Raw genomic sequence first — 20,316 nt, forward strand, 5'->3', positions numbered from 1 at the left:
TGAGGGCGTATTCTCTCTGAACAGGTGCTTCCAAATGTTGAAATATTTTTTGTATTGTATTGTTTTTAAGCCAAGTAGCAGGGCAATTTTACTGTCCCCATCCAGAAGTGGACATAGTGCAATGGGGCTTGTTCTTAGGACCTCATCAGATCAAGGGTGGTCTTCATTTCTACACACCTCTGTGGATTGCCCATTGGATTCTCTCTCCATAGTATGTAGACATGGGGAGATTTTAAAGATGGGCAGAAATTGATTCCACTCATTTCCCCTTGCTTAGAAATGCTTAGAAACAGGTATTTTCCCATGGGGTGGGAATGGTGCATTTGCCTCTTTTCAGATTGTTTTGTAATGTTTTGGTGTGGGTATGCATGTGGTTGTTTCATGGGCCTTGATGTTCTTTCTGCTGTTATTACTCTTTGGACATAGAAGAGGATTAATAAATAATTCCATCCTCTTTTTTGTTGCTTTAACTCTGATTTTTAAAAATACCAATGATATTTTATTCTATTTAAAAGTTTGTAGATTTGAAACTGTATTGAAATTATTTTAATGTAAGTCACTTTGAGTGTCTTTGTGGAGAGCGAAATGGGGTTTAATGAAACATCATCAATTAAAAACCTTCAAAATTCTGCGACTGCACCATTAAAAAACAACAACCCTGAAACGTGGGTGCTCTGTAGGCAATGGAAGGAGACAACAGCCATCTCCTCCCATTCCATTGTCTGTGGAGTACCCATGTTGCAGCGTTTAAAAATGTTTGTTTGGAAAAATTGTGCAAATGCAGACTTTGAAAGATTTGAAATTACAACAAAAATGTTTTTAAAAAGAGGAAAGATGTTTGATGAGGAAAAAAGCACATGGTTTAACTAGAAATGGGCAAAGGGATATCCCATGTCATCTGGGTGAGTAAATTCTCCTTCTTTCAAGACAGCAAGTCATGGACTGTAAGAGGAAGAAGACTTTACCTCCTGCTTTCCCCCTTTATGTGATGAAGTTCTTAGATAAAATAGATATGACATAGATTTCATCCTGCTGAATCCTTTCATATTGTAACTGAACAGTAATAGGTTCATTTTCTGTGATCCAGACAGCATCAGCCTGCCTCAGGTCAGGATGATAATGTCTTTAGCATGTCATTATATTCATTGTTCTTTAAAATAATTTCTCAAGCTTTGACTTCATGGTTCAAAGTGCCTCAAAGGTACACCTAAAATGGGTACTGTCACCATTTCTTTCTTCTCTGATGATAGTCATTGGTAAACAAGAGAGGTATTTTCGGAAGACCTTAGAAACCTCATTAAAATACAAAACTAACTAGACCTGTTATCTGACCCTGAAGGGAGTCTCATGGTTCTGGTTGTATGTCCTTTCCACCTCATACGGAATGTCCCATTATCATTGCCTACTCTATAACTTGAATTTTGTCCAACCATTCCACCTCAAAAGCTATCTAGCTTAAGTCATAGCTGTTAGAATGAGAAGGTCTGTCTGGAAAGTGACTGGAAATCCACTTCCTTGCCTTCAAAAACTGAAATTGCAGCTTCATTCTCTATGCTTTCTGTGAGTCTTAATTCATTGCATAAAAGCCCAGCAATTGGATACAAATATAAAGAGGGACAATGACTTTGTGATGACTTTCACTCATCTGAGACTCACATTTGCACTGAGCCCAAATGTACATCAATGTTTGATATACACCAACATTGCACAGATGAAAAGTGAGACACACATGATTAAAGAACATTAGTGTGATCAAGAAGGAAAAACCTATTCATGAGAAAATACACAGAAGCTGGAAGAGGCTGCAGCAGTTTCCTTTTGTCTAAGCCTACTGGGAAGGGTAACATTCTGCCCTCTCTGATCCTCTCGACTTTATTGAGTTAACTGATTGCAATATACTTTGGCACTTTGAATTTAGTTTACAGTGAGTAAAGGACAAATGAGTGAGAAACAGAAAGACGAGGAATAAACTGGGACATTTTAAAAACGTCTGAAAAAGTAGGATGAGAATGGGAGTGCATATACATTGCAGAATTAATACCGTTTGATGCCACTTTAGTGGCCTCATCTCAATACTATGGGATCATGGGAGCTGGTGAGGGACCAGCACTCTTTGGTGAACAAGGCTAATACTTAATCTACCATGATTCAATAGCATCAAGTCATGGCAGTCAAAGTAGTCAATTAGTGTGTTTAAGAATATGTAAATCTGCATGGATTTGGGCCCAAATCGTATGGGATAAACATTGATTCCTACCAAGGAAGGTACTTTCCACCACATGTGGTGGTCTTGCAAGGAAGCAAGAGGTTTCTGAAAAGAAATTCACGAATTATGTCAAAAAATACTGAAGGAAAAATTTCCAATGCACCCTGAATATTTTTTTATTAGGGATGCCAAACACAGATTGGAATATAAACAAAGACAAACTTTTTACATACGCAACCACAGAGGCAATATGTTCGCCTGAGTATGGAGACAAAAGGACATACCATCAAAAGAAGATTGGATAGAGAAAATGCTAGAGATTATGAGTATGTACAAGCTGACTTCACTGGTTTCCAAATCACAAGGCAGACATATTAAAACAACAGACTGGACTCCTTTCACAGAATGGCTGAAATAAAAGAAAATAAAAGTACTAATCTAAAAAGAAGAGAAGACTGAAGATATAATCACAGAGAAAGTAGAAAGCGGAAAAAGAATAAAGGACAATATCAAACTTTACAATTATAGAGAAGAATGGAAGTACAAATTCCCCCAACCCAATTGCCCCCTTGTTTTTCCTTTCTACTTTCCCATCCTTCAGATCTCCCCGACTCTAATCTATCCTTCCCCATTTCTCCCATAACTTACCCTAAATGTTACCTCCCCCCCACACTTTTTATGAAATTTGAACATATGAAAATCACAATGAAATTATTATTTTTTTAAAGAAATGTTCCTACCAAATTGGAACTGGGGAGTAAAGATGTACGTAGACTGCTGTGCATATGATCTGCAAGTGCATTTCTGACCAGATGCATGGAAACCTAGACATATTATTTCCATAAAATGTTTAGAGGTTAGCACATGCAAGCCTTCCACACATGTCCCTAAAAAATGAACACTTAAAGAAACCCAAGCCTTGTTGCTCTCCTATAAGCAGTGAACCTTTCCAACTACCAGAAGGCTTTGGATGCTATTGATATAAAGAAAAGGCTATTCCAGATGTGGCAAAACAATGTATGGAGCTGCCTCTTTCCTCAGTCAGTTTGGAGGAGGACTCGTGAAATGTCCACTGAAGCCAAAAGCAGGAAGCTCACATTCTCAGTCATGTCTCCTGGCAGCAGTTCCTGCCTGTAACTTCTTTGCCATGGCCTGCAGTGAGGGGCTCTTATCTTTCACTGGGCAAATAACTGGGCAAACTGCCCATACGCAGAGCACATTTATGAGGAGACAGTAATGTTCAGATTAGTGCCGCAGCCCAAGAGCTGTGCACACTGCCTAATCGCCATCTGATATTCTGGCCTTTTGCTGGCCATCTGCCCAGGGACAAATTTCACCCTAAGTGATCTCTGAATAAAAGTGGAAAGAATTGCCACTTTTAATTTAAGATAGCTAGCCATGTTTTCTAACAAATTGTTTATAAAGTCAGATCAGTATGAAATAGCAAGGAAGTTACTTCTGATTCACTCTTTCCACATGTTCTGACAAACCAGCAATATTTAATATTGTCAATGGCAGTACCGTAGCCATGATTTTGATTTGGGGGGGCGGGGGCGGGCTGAGTTTGATTTGGGGGGGGGGTTGAGTCTGAGTGAGAGAGGATCTACCCTAGCAAACCTTTTGTATCGTTATCCCAATACCCCCATGCATATGGGATATATTGAGCATGGTGATTAGATCTTGATATGAATAAACATAACAGTTTAAATAATGTACCAGCAAGGCCTTCTTGCGGACCACCCTGAGAATTTCGGGGGAGAGGGCTGAAGCCCCTCAAGCCCCCCCCCCCCCCCCCCCGGCTACGGGCCTGGTCAATGGATACTTAGATGAACTATCTTATTAACTTTTCTAGTGTTCTGGACCAATGATCACCTCCCTCTCAAATTGCTGAAATGTTCATCAGCACACATACCCAAAACTGAAAAGCAAAGAAAAGCAAGACCACTTTTGTTTAATTGATCATCAAAACAATCCAGTGTTTCAGGAATGAAGTTAGATCAAGCTGTCTTTCCTCAAACAAAATTGCTCCTTCTATTTCTTGAAAACACTCTGCTCTTACCTGTTCTCCTTTAAGGCCTCTGAAGTAATATGCGTTTTAATGATTTTTTTTTCAAAACAACAAAAGTGAATTAAACCATCAAACCAGATTGGACTGTTTATTAGTGAAGAGAATGCTAATGTTTCCAACACAAAATGACTGGTTGAGAAACAGCTGGAAAACCTTGTTAGCGCTTTCTAAAGGAGCATAGGAAAACCAGTTTCAACATGTATAAGATGAGTGGAAGCATGTTTATCATACTGCAATAAAATTAAACATTGAAAATATTGGATGAGATAATATTTTGACTATAAAAAAATCTGAGAAGATACTTCTGGAAAAGATTGTGTATTTTGGCCTTCTTCTCTTCTGCTTCTTTCCTGAATGTAAGGCGCTCAAGCCACCAGGATAGATAGTCCAGAGACCAAAAGAGGTCAATGTTCTTATAGATTAAACATCTGGCACCTGAAATCATTGCAGAGGCCGGTACTGGATGAGGCTGGTATGAGGCGAAAAATTGCACTACTATTCAAGAGCCTTCATTAAACAGTGAGAAAGGGGATGAGTCTCAGGTTGAGGCTGAGGTGGATCAGCCACTCTCGTAATTTAGGGACAATAATCTGGTTCTTATATTATCAATATTACCAAGGAGCTCATAGTGGAATAAAGCAAGAATAGACCAGAAATCCAGCCCTTGGTCATAAATGGGACCAAGTGGAGTGGGTGGCCAGTTTTAAGTTCCTGGGTGTCACTTAAGGAGGTTCTGATCTGAGGCACCTATATGGCAGCATTGGTTAAAAGAGCCCAGTAGAGACTGTACTACCTGAGACTTCTAAGAAACCAACAATGGAATGAAAAACTGCTGGGGACTTTCTACTGCTGTGCTATAAAGAGTGTGCCCTCATATACTGCATGTGTGCATGGTTTGGTAACTGCACAGTAGCAGATAGGAAGGCTCTCAAAAGGGTCATCACCACTTTTGTACAAAGAATTATTGGTTGCCCTCTCCCCTCTTTGGAAGAACTTTATAGGTCATGCAGCCTTAAGAAAGCCCAGAGTATTCTTGGGGCTCCATCTCACCCAAAATATTTTTTTTGAATTATTACCATCTGGCATATAGTACAGAGTGAAAAAGGCAAGACAGACTGAGAGACAGCTTTTATCCTAGAGCTGTAACTATATTGAACTCAATGGCTTCACGTTGATGGCTTCACATTGATGTGGCATTGGGGACTGTGTGGTGGTGATGGGAATGTGGAAGGATGGGTGTGTTGTTTTATGATGTGTGCTGGGGAAAACATTTAATTTTGGTGTACAATGACAATAAAGTTATTCTTTTCTAAAGCGACAGATACTCTTATCACTTAAAGAATGTGCGGAAGGAATGAGTTTGGTAGAGAATCATTCCTTAAGGCAAAGCAAAAAAGTTAAGAGAAGACAAAATGTTAAGGTTTATACAGCCTCTTGTTCAACATGTAACTGGCACTTGTTTGGGCTTTTGAATCTATTACATGTAAATATTTATGCCTATGTCTGCTCAAGCTCCTGGAAGTCTGCAAATATGATAGAAAAAATGTATTTATTTTTACTAGGTACATCTCTCATGATGTACCTTTGTTTTTTTGTTTTTGTTTTTTTACCATTCTAGATTATGTATAGAAGTATTGTTATGCAGGCAAGGCAGTCAGGAGCTCTTTTGATATAAATGAACTAATCATCCTCAAGCATGCCAATTTTCCAATTAACCATATCCTAACTGCTAGTTCTATAGCATTCACCATCTGGCTTGGAAGGTGAAATACAAAGCACATCCTTAGGGACAATTGTAAATGACTTGTGCTTACCTAGGCATCAACTCATAGGCTGGAAATTTACTTTTGGCTTGGCATGCACCCTCTCTTTATATCCCAAACAGATCACTTACACTGATTAGATCTTTGGCATGTAGCAGTTATATGCTACACAAAGTCATCAAGTCTAGGATTATAAACAGATTTTTCCAATGAATCTCCCTTCATTAGAATTGGAACTAAATAGGGTTTTGGTGTTGTGATTTCTATACAGTTGTTTTTAAAACTGAGGGGAAAAACACATCCATTTATACTTTCTAGTCTACTGGTTCTCTCTAGACCTTCATTTTCAAGAGGACATGTAGGAAAAACCCTTTTAGTGACAAAATAATGACCAAGCCACACTGCTAACTTGCCCTCATCCAGAGAAGCAATCAGAACAGCTATAATTTTAGAAAACTCCAGTTCAACAAGACTGAGCCACAAAAACTAAGGCAATTCCAGAAGCATTGCAAAAGATTATGATATAAGCGAGAGCTGGGTAGGAAGAGAAGGAGTAAGAAGTCAGTATCAGAAAGGAGAAATTCAAAAGGAAGAAATAGTGTGATTGTTTAGTCCTATGGGACTAAAAAGCAAAGACATATCCTGTTGCTTAGGTTCCTGCTGAAGAACAGGACTCTTCCTTTCAATAATATGCCATAATTGTTTTAAAGACTTTTGACATGCCTTAGATCAAAGGTAAACTAATTCAAGAAGTAGTTTCACTCTAACTGCCATCAGTGCCAGAAAATAGCAGTTCAACATCATTGAGGGAACCACATATTTCCCTTCCCAATTGTAGGTCATGATATTATCCAGGGTGCCAATAAAATGCATATTTCCAAGTCAATGATAGATGTTTATGATGGAAGTGTGCAGTGTAGCTTTCCTAATTGTAATACTGAGGGGAAATTTTGCACAGGAATTGATTCTGATACGTTTTCCACAGAAAGACAGAGCCCTTGATTAGTTCTGGTCAAATAAAAACATCAGTGCATATATTATCTTCCTAGCCTTGAGACTGCAAATGGAATACTCACACAAGGCAAGATAAGTGTGTTTAAGTTCATGTGGCCTTACAAACCCACTTTCCCTCAGCTTCAGATTCACACCCTATGATAACAATTCTAACTTATCTGTGCTTTCTTTAGTTATCACTTAATTTAACAAAATATTTTAGAACCAATCTTCATCCTTACAGATACCAGAGCAGTGTACAAACTTATCTAAAATAATAAAAACACCAGAAACCTATCCTTATAATGAAAAAAGAAACAAAAAGGCAACAGATACAAACCAAAATGATAAACACTTTAAAATGCCTGGGCAGTTGGTACACAAACAACTGCAATTTTAGAACATCTCCAGAGGGAGCTTATTATTACCACATTGGGATGCCACAACCAAGAACCTTTTGTCCTTCGCTGACACATAACGTTTCAGAGACACCTTCCCCCAACAATTTTAGACCCCAGGCAGGCTAGATAGAAAGATATGCACCTGCATATTCTTGTGGGAGGGTCCTCCTGCTGCATATACTAGAAATAGTTTTAACTTTTTCATACTTATGCAAGAAAACAGTGAAGGCGATGGGAATCGAAGGCTTTCTATTGCATGCCACCTATTTCGGATATGCTTGGGGACAATGCACAGAGCCTGTACCTTGGGTGGCCCTTGCTGTCATTATATCTCGAACAGACTACTGCAATGCACTCTACATGGGATTGCCCTTGAAGACTGTTCGGAAGCTGCAAGTAGTCCATTGGGGCAACAGTCAGGTTCCTTACTGGAGTGGGTTACAGGGAGCACACAATCCCCTGTTTCATCAGCTCCACTGGCTGCAAGTCTGCTGCTGAGTACAATTCAAAGTGCTGGCTTTAGTCTATAAAACCCTGTACTGTTCCAACCCAGCTTATCTGTCTGAATGCATCTCCCTTTATGAACCAGTTAGGGCCTTAAGACTGGCCAAGGAGGTCCTGCTCTTGGTTTTGCCGTCTTCACAGGTACATTTGGTGGGGATGAGAGACAGGGCCTTCTTGGTGGTAGCTCCTTGGCTGTGGAACCCCCTCCTCAGTGAGATCAGGTCAGCCCCTTCCCTCCTGGCATTCAGGAAACACCTCAAAACTTTGCTGTGCAAGCAAGCATTCAACAAACGATACCAATATGCTAGCAGGTAAAGGAAACCATGGGATTGATGCAATGTCTAAATGTCTTAATGTTTAATATTTTACTGTTTTGTGGTTTGTCTGATGGTTGGTATAGTTTTAATGATTTTAATTTGTTATATGTGATTGCTTTTAGATTTGTAATGTTTTCCTTTTTATATGGATAAATATTATTATTTAAATAATAAATAGTAAGACACTATGGGAGGACTGGCTTGGGCAACTATTTGCACCATGGGACAGACAAGCATTCAAATCTTCCCCTGCATTCGATCATTATCAAAGTCACCAGGAGTAGAACTAGATAAGACTTTTACAATTCTTTAATCTGAGAAGTGCTACACCATTGTTATAGGGATTTTCCATGAATTTAACGCAATGGAAAGAGTTATTAGAGTCATATTCCCAAAAGAATGTAGAGCAGCCACTTTCCTTTAAAACAAATACTTATTCAACTTTAAAATGCATTAGGACCTGCTGGGCATGCACCACAGTTGCACTAGTGCTTAAAAGAGCAAATTCAAGTACATTTCTTTTAGATGTATTATAACATTTGTCATTTTGTTCTCAGTGCCAAGAGAAACAGAGCTTTGTTACAGACACCAGTACGAATGAACAGATTTGTCATCTCAAGGGCTGAATGAACTACACTTTTCATTATGAAGTTCACCGCTGGGAGAGTCAGAACTGGCCTGTATATTATCCTCAAGCAAGAAGATATGTAATGAAAAACCAAAGCTTACACGGAAGTTTAAAAAAAGAATATAAAATGAAAATTACATTGGAGCCTCTGGAAAAGTAAGGTATATGCTAAATATTACTTTTTAGCCATCAGTTCCACTTCTTTTGGAACAACATAACCTTCATGGAGAAGAGTCCCAGGTCCACTCCTGAAGCCCATTTTTTGCCAGTTGATTCAAGGGAAGCCCAGTCTGCTGCATAGCTTCTCTGCCTCCTGAAATCTCCAACAACCGCAATACAATCTTTCCCCAACACAGCATGCAATACAGACAGTCCAAAGACTGGGGATCCAATTTGCACTACACTAAAACAACTGTCACATTGCCACTACCTATATTTCCATTGAGAGCATTCCATGGTTAGGACACCATAATTTAGAAGTTTTTCCACCATATTGCCATTTAATGTACCCAAAGTGCTTGGAAAATAACTTGTGACAATCTCCAGCCATCTAAGAACTAGGGGTGACAACAATATTGTCAATAATTCATTTTCCAATATAGAAAGAATGACACAGCAGTAAAACTCTTGGGTTTTTCTCCTAGTATTCGAAATCCCAAAATGTTCCAGGGAAATTATCTGGACCCCCCCCCCCACCCACCCCAGTCAAATACATCAGAACATTTGAATATAGAGATAATATTTTAAATAAATGTTTCCTCTTGGAATAGGGAGAAAACAAAAGAAAACATTCCTCCCTGCATATGAGGATTGAATAGGGAAGGATAGAGATCCCTTTCATTTACCATACACCTGGGTCCCAGGCCACTTCAAAAATAAACAGCAGAACCTTTGTAGCAGACAGGCAGCCAGTATCTTAGATTAGTATGGTTATTCTGCTGGTCTATAGTGGTTATAATTCTGGCCACCACATTTTAAACAAAGTGAAGCTTTGTCTTCAAGGACAGTTCCACGCACATCATGTGACAGAAATTCAAGCAGGAAGTTACAGGAATCAAGAGGTTGTTATACGTGAGATAATATACATGAATTGAAAATGCTGCACAAATATGAAATACAGATTGAGTATCCCTTATCCATTGCTTGGGTGCTGAGATAGTGGCACAATTGTTTTTTGATGCTTCATTGCACATGAACTTTGTGTAATGTGCTTTGAATGCGATTATCCTGCTTCTTGACAGGATGTTGGACTGAATAGGCCACAAGGTCTATTCCAACTCTATGATTCTATCATTCTGTGATTCATGCATAAAAGTATTAAAAATACTGCGTGCAAAATTACTTTTAGGCTATATGTGCAAGGTGTATACAAATCATGTTTAGGTTTGGGTCCCATCTTCAAGATGTCTCATGATATATGTACATGCAAATAAAGATTTTTTCAAAATCTGAAAAATATCCAGAACACTTCTGTTTTCAAGCATTTTAGGGAATGGATATTCAACTTGCATCATTATCATGGGCATCCTTGATGAAGAGAAATCACAGAAGAGCAACGAACAAATGTTCTTACTAAGGCCGTACTCCAAAAGAATTTAAAGCAGTTGCTTTTCTTTAGAACAAACATGTATATAAAATATAGTAGTTGGTACTGTACTCAGTACATTTCTGAGTACAAAAGAATGGATTGAAGTACATTTCTCTCAGGTGTATTATTAGATTTGTCATTCTCTGCTCAGTACCAGGAGAATCAGACTTTTGTTACAGCTACCAATAGTAGAAAAAAGACACTTTGCTGCAATACTTGAGTGAACTACACTTTTCATTATGGAGGTTGCCCGCGGGAGCCCCAGAGCTGGCCTATATATTACCCTCACGCAGGAAGAAGTGAAACAAACCTCAAGCGGAGCTTTCTAAAAAAGAACACAATGCAGACGTTTCGTATTGTCACTACAGAAATAGCATAATACAAGGGGCATACTACAGATATGAATCACAAAACTATACAGTGAAAGCAAACCAACAGAGGTGGAATGACATACAGTTAGGAAAGTAATTTGGGATAAGGTTGATCTGCAGTACAATGAATAATTTATTTGAGAAGTACAGCAAGATGAGATGCTATATGAAGTGGAACAGAAAGTCCACACCTCCAAAGAATGCTATGGCCTGACTTCTGTAGATTAAGGAAGACCATAACTAAGGATTTTGTTGTTCAATCAGGATAGGCTTAGTATTTAAATGGGGGACCACCAATGAATACCAGGTGCTGTAGTCTATGCTTCTGAGGAAGGAGCTGGCAAAACTACTTAATAATAAAAAATAATAAAACTTAATTTGTATTCCGCCCTATCTCCCCAAGGGGACTCAGGGCAGATTCCAACATACAATGACAAACATTCAATGCCTACATGAAACAAACAAACACTGACACAAAATCCCAGAAAAACCCCACATATGAAAATAACATTAAAACTTAATATCAAATTAAAGTATAACATCAGTAAATTAAACCTAACTTCAATAAATTAAACGACATGTAGCTAGACAAAATTATATAATAGCATATACTTTTTTGTATTACTTGCCTTAAAAAAACTATGAAATTCATGAGATAAATATAAGGTGATTTGAAGGCATATACGTACACACAATTACAAAAGGAACATTACCCAAATAGTGAGGACAGTTAAACAATCACTAGAAGCAATTGAAAAGACTTCCCATTAAAGCAGAGGAGGAGAAAACAATAGGCCAGTGTTTCTAAACTTTGTCCTCCAGGTGTTTTGGACTTCAGCTTCCAGAAGCCTCAACTGCCTTGACCGACTAAGGATTTTGAGAGCTGAAGTCCAAAATACCTGAAAGACCAGGGTTTCAGAAACACTACAATAGGTACTTGGTTATCACTAACTCTGTCACTTGGAATTTGTTACCCTTTGCCCCCACAGTGGAATGCTAACCTCTTCCCAAATGTCAAACAACACTGACATTTCAGTCGAACTATCACTGGCCATGTACACAACCAGTGTATGTTAAACTATGAAGGGCTACTCCATGATCAACAATCTCTTTCCAATTTCTGCTGTCTTCTTTTAATTTTCATGGTTTAACTTCTGATCCTGGGTGCTATGCAGGGTTAATCTTGGTTCACACTTTGATGGGAGACCACCAATAATACTGTGGGCTTTATTTCATTAATTCATTAATTCATTAATTCATGTATATCCCATTTTCTACCAATCATGATCATCAAAGCATATAACAGCATAATTAAAACAATATGAATTAAAAACAATACAAAAGTCATAAGTATACAAATATAATTTTGATTTATTTCAGAGCAATAGATTGGCAAAAGTGTTTCTGAGTATTCCTTGACTAGCAAAACTTTATGAAATTCATGGGGCTGCCACAAGTGACAAGTGATGTCTTTCCTGGCCCATGGTTCTTTTTTCTAGCTTCCATAGGAATTCTCTGCCTTAGTGCCTAGCTACCAATGCCTTGAATGTGGTAATCAATGAACCATAAGCAGTCGCGTTTGCAGTGCTATTTTTGTGACGGAGTAGTAAGAAGTACCCATATCAAATTTAGTAAGGCAATCTTTATTTACCTTTTGGATTTTACTTTAAAAAGCACCGATGGAAAAAAGCTGCTATTTTTAAATCGTATGAACACTACTTCTTCCACCCTGAATGAGACCAAATTAGAGTTTGTGATTAACTTCCGTATTTACAAGTATCAATGGGCCTCTAGCTTGCTGAATGTCTTCCAGGAAGAGAAAGATGATCCAAGTTGCATTTCCTGAGAGTGAAGTGAGAGATGTTTGGCATTTATGGCAAGACATTTCTTCTTCCAGCTGACACCTACCATCACCTGTCATGTTACAAATAATTTGATGAGCAGTGGTTGTGAGGTTGGCGTGATCAACCTCTGTCCTAGGATGGGTGATAATATATTTAATGCCATCTGAAACCAAGACGCCGAATTCTTAGCCTTTTGTGTTGGAAGAAAAAATTGAACAAACAGGCAGATTACCTCTGGAAAACCAAAAGTCAAAGGCCCCCAATAATAATTCTTCCTGTCAACAGCAATGATTCAGACACAATATTTACAATGTGGAAAAAAATTCAGACAACTGAATGTCTTCAAGAATAACAACAAAGGAGCAATTAATACAACCCAGCTGTGAAATGGTGCCAGTGCATGGGTTTGGAATGCTTGTTCAAGTATGTGTCAAGATCAGTTGACTCCTATTCAAAATATGGGTAGATGCGTAAGAAACCACTCAGCCAAGTGTTATTCATTTTATTAATGTGTCCTTTATTTTCAAAGAGTGACATGTCATTTCACAACAAAATCCTTACGGTGACGTTCAACATTGCCTGGATTGGATCCAGAATAGGCTAGTTGCACTTACGCTTCACAGAAAACAATGTGAACATATAATTATGATTAGTATTAAGTTCGCTTTTTTTGGTGGGACCCATGTACAACTAAGGCTAGGCTAGGCCAATCAAAAACAAAATTCCATCAAGTTCTAAAATCACATTTTCGGTAAATGAAAAAAAATGAAGAGACATTAAAAAATGGCAGCAGAATTAATTTGATTAGGCGCAAATTCCTGATGGGATAATTTAATTTTCACCACTTTGTTAAAATGAAGTAGTTGTGAAAGAAAGCAGACATGTGTGGAGGACATTCAACATCTGCATCATGACTGCAGTGATGGCACTGTATAATGCCTCTAAAAATGAAAGCAATGATTGATTCGTTTAGCACCTCTTATACATTGTACTTTATCCTATAGAAAAGAATGGATTTTGTTTCCCAAGGACTTACAACAAAATCCTTAGATCACAGAGGAGACAATGGAGTAAAAGGAAGGAAATAATAGCACATAAATATCATGAAAGAATATCGCTATGCAAAATGATAATGTAACACTCTAGATTAACTGAGAGAACAAAGTTGGTAGCAAAAGCCTTTGTAGACCCACTCCACTTTCTCAGATGCTACAAGATCCCACTGTATACTGATATTCCAGGCAATCATGGTCAGCCAGGAGCAGCGGTGACACAGAAGAGATGATAACCCAGCAGTTCAAGTGTGAACCCAGCCCATCTGGAAAATGGCCCTGGATTCTGCATGGGCCTGCTGGATCTGAGGCTGCTCCAGGGTAGATGTACACTAGGATAACTTGCCTGGTGTAGATGAGCTCTACACAGCCATATAATCCAGAATATCAAGGCAGATAATCCACATTATCTGCTTTGAACTGGATTATCTGAGTCTACACTGTCATATAATCTAGTTCAGAGCAGATAATCTGGATTTTATACAGCTATGTTGAAGAGACCTATGATTCCATTTTAATGTCAATGGCTGATTTTTATGGAATCCTGATTATTATTATTTTAGTTTAGTGAAGCACTGGAATGCTCTGGCTGAAAATTTAGAATGCCACTCCTTAAAAGGATTTCACAGAATGGAATCATTATAGTTAAAGTGGAACAATAGTAGTATAATTCTTTAGTGTGAATGGGACCCAGGTGGTTTCTTGGTTTAGAGTTTTTGCTTTGTTTGAGCAGCACATAGCAAGAGTCCTGATTCAGACAATATGGTGTGCTTTTTGTTCCTGCAAGTTTAGCTGTTTCCACTGATGGGAAGTTGGGATGGAAAACACATTCAAACATTCAAAGAAAAATACACAAGAAAGGAATTGTTAAGTACCCAATAAGGAGAATCTCTCCAATGCATGTTTCTCATCCCCCCACCCACTTTCCAATGTAAATAGGTCTGACCTCATTCCATGCCAGACTCACCCATTTCCTTCTTCTCCTAAAGCTAAGAAGGTGAGAGGAGCCTAACAAGGAAGATCCATGAGTCAGCACATGATGATGAGGTCAGCAATGCTGTCAGTCAACTATCAGAACATAGATAGAATGACTATTGTCTCTTGATCAGGGCTGGCTTTCATCCAAATGAGCAGGGAAGACCCAACATGGGATGATGGAAAGTTGTAGCTCTCCTCCCAATGTAGTGTGGTGCCACCCTTCTGATATTGTGCAGGGGCAGGCCAGCAGGACCCCGTCCCATTGGCAGAGACTTTCTCCCACACAAGACCTTTTCAAGAACTGCATAGTTTCAAAGAAATTTGGCAGCAGCGAGAAATTTGATTAAAATGTTCATCTTCACTTGCAAGAGTGGATAAATTAGTATAGCATGGAAGCAACTAAACAGGAGTGAATGGGATACAGCAACTGGTCCATGCTCATTCAGGATACTATCACAAATCAGTGTCCAAAGAGTTTATTTATCAGGAAAGAAGGAGAACACATAACAAAACAAAGGCTATATGCTGCATATGGCCCTAGGCATTTCAGACTTAAAATGTATTTGTGTACTGGGGAAAATCTTGAAATCTATTTATTTATTTATTTATTTATTTGATGCACTTATTAACCGCCATTCTCAGCCCATAAGGGCGACTCATGGCGGTGTACAGTACACATAAAAGACAATTACAAAAAAGCCAGTTTCAACAACATATAAACTATACAACAATTACAGACTACACTAAACATCCGCTTCGTCTCTTAGTGGAATCATAGCCAGTCTCATATTCCTTGTTCCATTCCAGTTCTCATTACCGTATTGTTTAGCACTTAATTAAATGCCCTCTCGAACAGCCATGTCTTAAGGCTTTTTCGAAAGGACATGAGGGAAGGCGCCTGTCTGATGTGTGCAGGGAGAGTGTTCCACAGCCGGGGGGCCACCACCGAGAAGGCCCTCTCCCTCGTCCCCGCCAGCCGTGCCTGTGAGGCAGGCGGGATCGAGAGAAGGGCCTCCCCAGACGATCTCAAGGTCCTCGTGGGCTCGTAGGCCAAGATGCGGTCAGAAAGGTATTTTGGGCCGGAACCGTTTAGGGCTTTGTAGGCCAAAACCAGCCCCTTGAATTGGGTCCGGTAGCAAATCGGCAGCCAGTGGAGCTGGGACAACAAGGGCGTTGTGTGCTCCCTGCCACCCGCTCCAGTTAGTAACATGGCTGCCGCGCGCTGAACCAGCTGAAGCTTCCGGGCCGTCTTCAAGGGCAGCCCCACGTAGAGAGCGTTGCAGTAGTCCAGGCGGGATGTGACAAGAGCGTGTACCACCGTGGCCAAGTCAGACTTCCCGAGATACGGGCGCAGCTGGCGCACGAGCCTGAGCTGTGCAAATGCTCCCCTGGTCACCGCTGAAACCTGGGGGTCCAGGCTCAACGATGAGTCCAGAGTCACACCCAAGCTGCGAACCTGCGCCTTCAAGGGGAGTGCGACCCCGTCCAGCACAGGCTGTAACCCTATACCCCGTTCGGCCTTGCGACTGACCAGGAGTACCTCTGTCTTGTCTGGATTTAGTTTCAGTTTGTTCGCCCTCATCCAGACCGTTACAGCGGCCAGGCACCGGTTCAGGACCTCGACAGCCTCCTTAGTAGCAGGTGGGAAGGAGTGACAGAGTTGGACATCATCTGCGTACAGATGACACCGCACCCCGAAACTCCGGATGATCTCACCCAGCGGCTTCATGTAGATATTAAACAGCATGGGGGACAGTATGGAACCCTGTGGCACCCCACAAGTCAAAGGTTGTGGTGCGGAACAGGAGTCCCCCAATAACACCTTCTGGGTGCGGCCCTCCAGAAATGACTGGAGCCACTGCAGAGCAGTGCCCCCAAGACCCATTTCCGCAAGGCGCCCCAGAAGGATACCGTGGTCGACGGTATCGAAGGCCGCTGAGAGGTCCAGGAGCACCAACAGGGACACACTCCCCCTGTCTAGCTCCCGGCGCAGATCATCCACTAAGGCGACCAAGACCGTCTCGGTACCATGCCCCGGTCTGAAACCAGACTGTGCCGGATCCAGATAATCCGTGTCTCTCAAGAATACCTGGAGTTGTGAGGCCACCACGCTTTCCATGACTTTGCCCAAGAAGGGGAGATTGGAAACAGGCCGAAAGTTGTCTAATTTAGTGGGGTCCAGTGATGGCTTCTTCAACAGCGGCTTTATGATAGCCTGTTTTAGGCTCGCTGGAATCTTGCCTTCCCGAAGGGAGGCATTCACCACCACTGTTACCCACTCAGTCAATCCCCCTCTGGCCTCCCTCAGAAGCCAGGATGGGCAGGGGTCTAGGATGGACGTGGTGGGCCTCATTCCTCCAAGTATCTTGTCCACATCCTCGGGTTTCACAAACTGAAAAGAATCCATCAAAATAGGACAAGCAGGTGCTCTTGTTACATTCTCGAAGTCTGCATCTAACGCGGCGTCCAGCCGAGAACGGATCAAGGCGACTTTGTCTGCAAAGAACCGAGCAAATGCTTCACAGCGCGCGACCGAATTGTCAGGGCTCCCACCTGCAGTGGTGGGAGTTAAAAGACCTCTGACAATCCGAAACAACTCCGCCGGACGGTTCTTTGCAGACGCAATAGTGGCCGCAAAGAAAGTTTTCTTTGCGGCCTTTATTGCCGCGGCATATGCCCTAAGAAAGGACACAAACCGTGCTCGGTTTGACTCGCTCGGATCTGAACGCCACACGCTCTCTAGTTCCCTCTTCCTTCGCTTCATCACTGCCAGCTCCTCAGTAAACCAAGGGGCTGGTTTAGCTCGGCTACTTGAGAGGGGACGTTCCGGAGCAATCATGTCAATAGCCCTGGCCATCTCCCCATTCCAGAGAGCCACCAAGGCTTCGACATGGTCACCTACCGAGGTGGCGGGAAAATCCCCAAGAGCCGTCAGGAATCCATTCGGATCCATCAGCCTCCTGGGGCGGACCATCTTAATAGGTCCTCCACCTTTGCAGAGGTTAGGGGGCGCAGTGAGCCTAAATCTGATCAGGAAGTGGTCGGTCCATGGCAACGGAGAGATGGACAACTCCTCCACACCGCCACCCTGTTCCCATCCCTGGCAGAAAACCAAATCCAATGTGTGTCCAGCACAGTGGGTGGGGCCAGATATTTGTTGGGACAGCCCCATGGTTGCCATGGCAGACATGAAGTCCTGAGCCGCACCTGTGAGGGTCGCCTCGGCATGGATGTTGAAGTCTCCCAGCACAAGGAGCTGTTGAGACTTCAACGCCAGGCTCGAGACCACCCCCGCTAGCTCAGGTAGGGAGACTGTAGTGCAGCGAGGTGGACGGTACACTAACAGAATCCCTATTCTGTCCCGGTCACCCACCCTCAGGTAGACGCTTTCAAAATTTGCGGTCTGCAGGATGGGGCACCTGGTCAGATGGATGGAATCTCTATAGACCACTGCGACCCCGCCTCCCCGCCCTCCGGATCTCGGTTGGTGCTGCACGGAGAAGCCCGGAGGACAAAGCTGGGTCAGATTTACTCCTCCAGCTTCATCCAACCAGGTCTCCGTGATGCACGCCAGATCTGCCCGCTTGTTCAGGATTAGGTCCTGGATCCAGGTCGTTTTTCCGTTGACAGATCTGGCGTTCAACAGCACCACCTTCAGTCCAGAGGGTCCGCTCACCTGGTTACACCAATTTACCTTAGGAGACCTAGTTGGAATTGTTAATGTTTTGGATAAATGGTCCGAATTTGGCCGAATTTGAGGTCTCCTTTTCCTGCATCTCCTCCTTCCCACCACGACCTCTATGGGGGCCCCTCGGCTAGTGGAACACCTCCCCTCCTCCATGCCGCAGTTCCTGACCAGGGTCTTAATCTCTATTTCATCAGATGTTTGAAATGTTGGCGTTTTTTCTTGCCAATTACTTTGGTCTTCTTTGTCCCCCCTCCCCTCCTCATTGTTCTTCACAGGCTCCAGCCCACTTCCTCCCCTGCTTCTTCCACCAGTCAATAGTATCAGAGACAGTATACATAGGAGGGTGGGGGACCACATGGATGGGAACAATACACTTCGGTAGATGGTAAATACAGATGGTAAACGTTCAACCGCAAAATAGGGTGGTCCCTAGAGTGCTAGAGTCTTAAGTGCAACAGTAGTAACAGTAGCAAAATCCACGGCTACAAGGGTAGTTCTTAAAGTGCAGGAACTTAAAGTGCGACAAGATATTAAAGTGCAACAAGCCCAAAACTTGGCCCTCAATGCTACTAAAGTGCGGCAGGGGGACTCGGGGAAGGGACAAAGTGCAAAAACAGTTGGCGACAGAGGCAGGCGCCTTTAAAGTGCTATGCTATGCTCTTATTATCACATTAGCAGCAAGTTAGGATGGAACTATAACGTTCGATGTTGGCAATATGTAAACACAGTAAACAAGAGATTGACAGTTGGCACAAGTGCTATGATTCAGATGTAAAACAGACGATTGATGTAAGATAGCGGATGGACCTCCGGAGGTGGTCGACACGGTGGCGGTCGGCCCAGTTGGTCTCTATCCGGTTAAATTGCGCAGGCAACACAAGGCCAAGGCAGGTGCAACACAGCTTTATAGTCACTCCCTCCTTGGAGGATTGCTGAGTCGCACCCAGTTGGAAAGGGCCTGGGGCTTCTCCTACTCACAAGTAGTCCAGGGCAGCCAAGCTGGATGGAAGGATTCAGGACCCCTGTGGCAGGAGCAGCAGCAGTCTGAGACTAGGCCAAGGCAGGTGCAACACAGCTTTATAGTCACTCCCTCCTTGGAGGATTGCTGAGTCGCACCCAGTTGGAAAGGGCCTGGGGCTTCTCCTACTCACAAGTAGTCCAGGGCAGCCAAGCTGGGTGGAAGGATTCAGGACCCCTGTGGCAGGAGCAGCAGCAGTCTGAGACTAGGCCAAGGCAGGTGCAACACAGGTGCAACACAGCTTTATAGTCACTCCCTCCTTGGAGGATTGCTGAGTCGCACCCAGTTGGAAAGGGCCTGGGGCTTCTCCTACTCACAAGTAGTCCAGGGCAGCCAAGCTGGGTGGAAGGATTCAGGACCCCTGTGGCAGGAGCAGCAGCAGTCTGAGACTAGGCCAAGGCAGGTGCAACACAGCTTTATAGTCACTCCCTCCTTGGAGGATTGCTGAGTCGCACCCAGTTGGAAAGGGCCTGGGGCTTCTCCTACTCACAAGTAGTCCAGGGCAGCCAAGCTGGGTGGAAGGATTCAGGACCCCTGTGGCAGGAGCAGCAGCTCCAAATATTATTCATTATCAAATACTTAAAGTCACAGGAAGTTTCATCTTTTGTGACATTTTAGTAATACTTTACAACCAATTGTACTCTGGCTATTGTATTTTTAAAAGTCCTTTTGTTGTTTTGCTTCACACTCATGACTGTAGACTAAGTTTATCTACTTGGAAGTAAATTTGGACAAAGGTTGGTAGGACACAATTTGTTGGTTTCTGATGTTAGAATTAACATTGCCATCTGTAACTTGTTATATTTTTTGGCAGCGGGAGTGTTGAAATGCATTATAAAAGCAATATAACAAGTAAATACAAAGTTATTTTAGTAGTGTCACAAATAATGGTTTTAG

At 42.0% G+C, this 20,316-nt stretch overlaps 1 protein-coding gene across 3 annotated transcripts in view; it reads right to left on the reverse strand.

Moving 5' to 3' along the window:
* COL19A1 (collagen type XIX alpha 1 chain) overlaps positions 1-20,316 on the reverse strand; it is a 232,558-nt gene that overhangs the window by 166,653 nt on the left and 45,589 nt on the right. The window lies entirely within an intron of this gene.

Source organism: Anolis sagrei, chromosome 1 (genome assembly GCF_037176765.1).
Source record: "Anolis sagrei isolate rAnoSag1 chromosome 1, rAnoSag1.mat, whole genome shotgun sequence".
Classification (NCBI taxonomy): domain Eukaryota; kingdom Metazoa; phylum Chordata; class Lepidosauria; order Squamata; family Dactyloidae; genus Anolis; species Anolis sagrei.